The following is a 7,735-nucleotide window of genomic DNA, read 5'->3' as shown; positions in this document are numbered from 1 at the left end:
AGAAAATTATTTCAATTTGATAACTGGTTGGAGCCTCTCATGTCCACGAGAGAAGTTTGACACCAAGTTGACAATGGTTTGTCCTCAACATGTGTTGTTTTTATTCGGAAACCCTAGAAGGGACTCAAATAAGAAAAACCTGTGATAATTAAAAAAAGGGTTGAAGGCAACAATTTAAATTGTAAATACCATAAAAGAATGGGTTCACATGTATGAAACCCTTTTTAGACAATATATCAGGGTTCTGAGACCCAAACATCATCATAATAATAATACCGAGAGCAAGGGTCTGTAATACCGTTTAACACCTAAATAGAGACATTGTTCGAAAAGAGAAAGGAATAATATGAAGTCTCAAACCTTGGTAACAAGAAATAAAAGAGTTTAACAAAGAAAAGGAAATAGGGTCTGATACTTGGACGAATTTTTTTTGTGTCCATGGTAGGCCTTGATGCCAAGTCAACGTGAGTCCTCTTCATCTGATGAAGTTATCACCCGAAACCCTGAAATGAATTCAAGTTAGAAACCCTCAAATCGAAACTCAAGAAGGAATTCAAGCAAAAAAACCCTCGTTTTACTTGAAAACAAAAGCCTAAGAGGGATATATGACATTTCAGGACTCATGGGTTTGTGTCTTTATTAGTGGTTTCTCCCCTAATTATCTTGAATGTCTAAAATTTGAACCGACTATTACCTTTGTTGAGACCTTGAACATAATGTATCAAAGGAGTTGCGGTTTAAGGGCTGTTGTTTCAAAGTTTCCTCTCTGATAACAACAGAATCTATGAAATCCATGAATAAACTATGGGTCAGTTGAATGTCTTGAAATAGTCCTGGAAGGACCTACAAGAAAAACCCAAAATTTCTAGTCAAGTTTCTTTTCCACGAACCAAAATGAATCAAAATTTTAAGGTCAAATTGGTAGGCTTTTGACGACATAAAAAACAGAAGAATTGTACCAAAAAAATCAAGTTCAATTTGGTAAAACCATTAACATAATAACCATCTAAAGAACTGTGAATTTAATTAGCACTTGTAGCTCGAACTATTGTAGATGTAACCAATTCACTATGAAAACAAAGCGCAATCAAGAACCAAAGAAGCAAAATTGAAAAGCTTAAACCCTAGTTTATCACCACAAAATATTGAACTGTAAAGAAAGAACGATGCCAAATGACAAGCTCAAAAGGGTATTCAATCTAACCATATGTTTTGTTAAGCCATCAACACCGTTTGATTTGCTTGAATCATCTAAGTCGTCGTCCTCTGACCCCGTCACATGGTTGTATCAAGACTATGTATTACATGCTTAACACGTAGAAGGAGGACCCACACACTATGATCCCCAAGTGTCACTTAAGAAGGGTGTGGGCGAGCGGTTAGAAATGTATAGTAGAGGTTGTGGACTAAGGAAAAGAGGCCCACATGTCATATGACATGATGGCTCAATGGTTGATATGAGTTATAAGTATGTTTAGTGTTAATCATGTCTTGATTTCGAGTAGCCGCAAGGTAAAATAATGCAGTGTTTTCGTAGTACCCAAACGTGGTCTAACGAGGCGGAGGAATTGCCTGGACGACTAAAAGTGGTCGGAATCCGGGCAAAAAAATTTCAAAAAATCTTGTAGAGGCAGTGCTTGAATCGTGTTTTTGATGGTGGAAATGGATTCAGTGATGAGCCCCAAATGTTGGTAACAATTTGGGCTCATTTGGCCTACTTACCTCACTCAACCCTTCATTTTTTATCACTTATGCATCATTTCTTAGTATATTCGTGTTATTTGTAGGAAGAAGGGCAGTCATTATGCCTATGTGGCTAATACATGATGATTTCAGGTTTTTTGACATTAAATGGAGCAAAGACCACACAAATGAAGATGAGGAGACAGCCAAGGTGGCATTGCGGGTTTATAGGGAGGTTGTCCACAACCTTGAATGACCTTCCTCGTGATCTCCACCCCAACTCCGAGCTCCAACAGCTATCACCACCGAGCTAGAAGGCAGCCAACGAATTCTACAGGAACAACAGTTTACTTTTAGTTGGACAGCCAAGCCCCACTAATTGAGGAGGCCAGCTTGGCCCTCATCATGTATAAATATTAATACTGTAGCCTTCGATGAGACTCTTGAACTTTTGTTGTAGATTTTGAACCACGAGTTGTAGCTCTGTTTTTGCTCTTTGTAAGCCAATTTTGGCATGTTGTTAGACTCATGATTATGATCTTTTAATAAAAGGCAGGAAGATTTGGATTCAATTCTGAGTTCTTAGAGGAGCTATAGCTCTCAGGTTAGGGCCCAACCTGAGAGCAATAGACCTCCTTCTTTTTGTATTGTTACTTGTCTTTCTTTTATCATTGCATTTCTTTCCTTTACATGCACTTGAAAAACACAGTTTGCTGAGTTGATTGTTTCGGTTTGGTTATGTAGGTTAGTTTCATGAATGCAGTTGTTTCAGTAGTTCATAATTAGCGTAGGGAGATTGAAGTTACGTTGAGTTCAAAAAAGTTGAATGCATGCTCACTTTCACCTCTGTTTGGGGACCAGAAGTGTAGACCGTGCCAACTGCCAAAAACACTGTTTTAACATATGCATGCAAGTATTGATGTAATGTTTTTGGTTGCAGAATTGTCCATACGATTATATCTTGAGTAAAGACTCTTTGGTTCAGCATCATGCACGAATTCCCTTCAACTTACATTGCTGTTCTTTGATTCCTAATAAAACAGTTAGAATAGGTTGGTGAACTTTCGTTTACATGCAAGATAAGGGTGATTTGTTTCATTTACACTGCGCAGCACCATTTCATCGTGTTCTTATTCTTCTAAACCGTGCCTAAGCCACCTACGCATCCTCTGTTCAGCTCATTTGCCTTCCAACCCTTCTACTGCCCACGTTGCTCAATCTTTTTGACCTTCCACTACTCTACCCTTCTATCGACCAACCAGCTTTACACACGCCTTCCCCATCTCATCTCTCTGTCCATAGGCCATCTCAAGCTCCTCTTTCATCTTACCTATCCACCCATACAACTCCTTCACTCCTCCATCACCCAAAACTCCGACTGCAGAACATCCTGTAGAAGTTAGCAGACTTCCTGTAGAAATCCCGAGCTTCCTGTAGGATCCCCTGCAGACATCCTGTAGAAGCCTGCAAACACGGTTGCCAAGCACCTGAACGTTGTGGACTTCTGGGGAATGATGTGAGGGATCCCCTGGAACCTCTCAGAGTCCTCCTGACCATTCCCAAGCCTTCCTCCCCTTCGAACTACCCCTGAACAGTCAAGACCCAGTAAGAAGCACAATCATAATAACTCCACCCACTTGAGCAAAAATACAAAAACATGTTCTCTTCAGTGGAAGTAGTTTAAATTCATGCATCTCATCTCACTAGAAGTAATGGCATCATTTCTAGAAGTTGCATTCCCACCATTGCATCATAAAGATTAAGCTAGTCAGATTAGGGTTTACTAGGGTTTCCATGTATGGTTGGCTTTCAGTTCATTCTTGCAAAGTAGGTTAATTTCCTTTGAGATAGCCTTCGTTCATCATTTAGAAAGCTTCTTCTGAGAACATATAGAAGTTGGCTTAAGCCCTAGCGGACTTGTGCCAGCTGACCAAGTGACAGCTGCGACAAGAGCTAGTACTTGTGCATACAGCACCGTCGCTTCCAAGTTTGTTACGAACTACCGGGTTGATAAAATTAGAGAAGGAAGCTCCAGGAGTTGTAGCATTATTGCTACAATACTGGAGCCCACCATCTTTTTGGCGCCGTTGCCGGGGAAGCGTCAGAGTATTAGTAATTGTTTCTTTTCTTCTATTTTCTTACTCTTGCCTTCTGCCAAGTAGTTTATTTCATTTCCATTCTGCAAAAGTAGCATAGACATTTCCTGCTTTCATAGATTAGCATTTCAATTCCGCAATTTCAATTTTGCAAGCATAGATTAGCCTTTCAATTCTACAAGCGTAGACTAGCATTTCCATTCCTGCAATTCCATTTGAGCGAAGTAGATTAGTCCTTTCCTGCTTTCATTTCAATTCTGCATTTTTATTCCAGCAAGATAGTTAGTTGTAGATCAATCTGTTTCAGTTTTGCAGGTACCAAAGAAAAAAAACAAAAGCAATCAAAAAGTCTTTCCATTTCATGCCTCGTAGGAACTGAGATAAAACAGGCAAATTCCTACCCAACACCCCCACCACATCACTGAGTCACCCTTCTCTCTTCTTCGGTGACAGTGACCCAGAAGAACCTATAGGTGAACCTCCTGAGATATACGAAGATCCTATAGCAGAAGAAGAATTAGAGACCATCCCATCTGAGGCTATGGCTGACAATAGAGGAGAAGATGAGTGAATAGAAGGTGCCTTCCCCATCCGAGAAACCAATGGAGACATGAAAATGAAAAACATTAGTCCCTCCGCTCTACCTCACTTCCATGGACTGACTACTGAAGATCCTGATACCTTCCTGTTTGAGTTTGTTGTCCTTTGTAGAACCTATGACTATACTGAAGATGAGCAGAAGCTGAAACTCTTCCCTTCCACTCTTAAGGATGCAGCATTACGCTGGTTCATGGGCTTACCTGGGAATAGTATCACCACTTGGGCTCAGATGCAGCAAGCTTTCAATACCAAGTACCGGGACTACTGTAGGTCCAAGGAAACCAAGGGAGAAATCTTTCGGATGACCATGGAAAATGATGAGTCCTTAGAGGATTATGAGGAGAGGTTCCAACTTAGCTATAAGCGGGCCAGGTGCACACTTGACCCTGAATCCCTCAAGTTGGTCCTGCTCCGAGGAGTCCCTGAAGACCTTTTAGATACCCTTCACATGTTAGCTGGGGGAGATATTTACCAGCTGCCTTATGAGGACATCAAGACTGTGTTCAAAAACCACTCTAGGGCAGCCCGGAAACGAGGTAGAGGAAACCCTCTCTCAGCTGGTATTCCTTTCTCCAAGCATGAGTTTGCAAATCAATTAGAAGATCTTAAGAGTGAGGTGAGACAGACCATCGCCATGCAACTGGACACATTCAGGATCCAGCAGAAGAAGGAAGAAGCTGAGAGGGCCTTGGCTATCTTCTGCCCTAGATGTACAAGGAGACACCCTAAGAACGAATGCCCATTGCATTCGGTCGAAGTGTGCTTCGTTTGTGAGGAGGACCATCCCACAAATCAATGTCCAACCTTACCTGGGCTTAAAGCTATGTACCAAGGGACAGAAGCTCCCACTGAACCTCTCTATTTCCTTAACCAAATGAGGCCACAAGGACCTAGACCTTACCAGCAGGGGATGCAAGGGGCACCCCAAGCTTATTACAGCCCCAACCAATCGACTCCTATGCCTTCCTGGGGTCCCCCTGCTCATCCTTCCTGGTCTATGCCTCCTCCATGGTCTTATCCACCTCAGTACCCTACTCAGCCCACTACTCATTCATATCATTCACATGCCCAGCCACAGCCTCAGTGGAATGCACCTCAGTCGGGGTGGAGGCCCCAGTACAACACTCCTCCCGTCATTTTGCCTCCACCACCAGTTCAACCTCAACCATTACCTCCTGCTCCTCCAAGGCAACCTCAAATGCCTGCTCAACCGAACCCGAACCCCAACAATAGACAGGCCCAACAGGTATACACTGGGGAAACATCATGCCCTACCTATGCTGTGGAGATCCAGGAGATCAATCTTCGATCTGGAAAGACTCTTCCGGATCGCCAACCTCCTCTCCCAGAGGATGAGGAGGACAAACAGGAAAGTGAACCAAAGGCTATTCCACCATTTCCTGAGAGACTAACAGCCACCACACAACCCAACCCAGAGGAGGATGAGCTTCTGGGAGAGCTCAAGCAGTTGTGTGTGAAAATACCACTCCTCCAAGCCATCAAGGATGTGCCAATATACAACAAACTGGTTAAGGAAAAGTGTTTTAAACACCCAGGCAGGCGAAAGAGAGATGCTTCAACCATCAATGTCTTAGGACAACTGTTTGACCTTATGTTAGGACAAGTCATCTGCCCAAAGTACCTAGATCCTGGGAGTCCTGTAGTAGATGTCCACATCAATGGCACCATCATACCTCACACCTTGATTGATTTGGGGGTTGCCATTAATGTGATGACCAGGGATACCATGCTCAAACTCAATCTTCAGGGTTCCTTGAGGAAGACCTCGACAGTACTGCAACTAGCAGATCGCTCCACTGTGACTCCCGAAGGGATTGTGGAGGATGTCTTGGTCTCTGTCGACTCTTGGGAATACCCTGTAGATTTCTTGGTTCTGCAACCAAAGGCAAAGCTTACTGGATATCCTCTCATTTTGGGAAGGCCTTGGTTAGCCACTGCAGATGCTTACATAAGTTGCCGTGCAGGAAACATGACCATCAAAAACGGTCCTATGTCCAAGCAGCTAGTCCTATATCCTCCTGCCCAACCCTCCTTAGAGCATGACTTACCACTGTGGTTGGAGGAAGGAGAGGAGGATGAGGTGTACTCAGCACCTTTGTGCACCCTAGATACCACCAGAAGAGACCCCCCAACCGAGGATGACTTGATTGAGACTTTGATCCAGAATCCACCTTCCAGTGCACTATCCTTAGAGAAATTGGTGGAGGATGCCCAAGCCAGCACCTTAGTGGACCTTTGTGCCACCAACCCTATCACTCCCAGAGTCAAGAATGTGGAGTTCGGCCCTGAGAGAACGTTAAAGATCAGCTCCTCCCTATCTCCTTCCCAGGAAAAGGAGATATGTAACCTGTTGGCCAGTCACCTAGATGCTTTTGCTTGGAGCTATAAGGAGATGAAAGGAGTCCATCCCTCGGTCTGTACCCATCACATATACATCAAAGAGGGTTGTAAACCGGTTAGGCAACCTCAGAGGAGAATGAATCCAGCCCTTAAGGACATTGTCAAGGAAGAATTGCAAAAACTGTTGGATGCCAGATTCATTTACCCCATCTTAGATAGTGAATGGGTGTCCCCTCTGGTGTTGGTTCCCAAGAAAAATGGGAAATGGAGAATCTGTGTGGACAACCGAGAACTGAACAAAGCTACCAAGAAAGACCATTTCCCTCTACCTTTCATAGATCAAGTGTTGGATGGACTGGCAGGAAAGAAGTTTTTCTCTTTCCTGGATGGGTTTAACGGTACAACCAAATCCAAATCAGCCCGGAAGACCAAGATAAGACCACCTTCACTTGTCCTTGGGGTACCTTTGCCTACCGAGTTCTTCCCTTTGGGCTATGCAATGCTCCTGCTACCTTCCAGAGAGCTGTCTTGAGCATCTTCTCGGAGCTGGTCCATGATGCGGTGGAAATCTATATGGATGACTTCACTCCTTATGGGTCCAACTTCCAGGAAGCATTGTCCAATCTAGGAAAGGTCCTAACCAAATGCATTGAGATGAACCCGTCCCTTAGTCCTGAAAAATGTGAATTCCTGATGACTGAAGGGACTGTGCTAGGCCATACCATTTCTTGCCAAGGGTTACAAGTGGATCCTAACAAAATTGCTCTCATCAAGAAGGTTCCACCTCCCCAAAAGGTAAGGGATGTCCGGAGTTTCTTAGGGTTAGCAGGGTATTACCGGAGATTCATTAAAGACTTCAGCAAGCTAGCCTCGCCATTGTTTGGCTTGTTGGCAAAAGATGTGGAGTTTAAATGGACTGACGATTGTCAGAGGGCTTTGAATGAATTAAAGGACAAGTTGGTGTTAGCCCCAATCCTGAGAGGTCCAAACTGGGC

This window comes from Pinus tabuliformis, chromosome 4_1, assembly GCF_031772625.1.
Source record: "Pinus tabuliformis cultivar Carrire ecotype Pingquan chromosome 4_1, CPIR1, whole genome shotgun sequence".
Classification (NCBI taxonomy): domain Eukaryota; kingdom Viridiplantae; phylum Streptophyta; class Pinopsida; order Pinales; family Pinaceae; genus Pinus; species Pinus tabuliformis.
The sequence above is the reverse complement of the archived record's forward strand: the minus strand, read 5'-3'. Positions refer to the sequence as shown.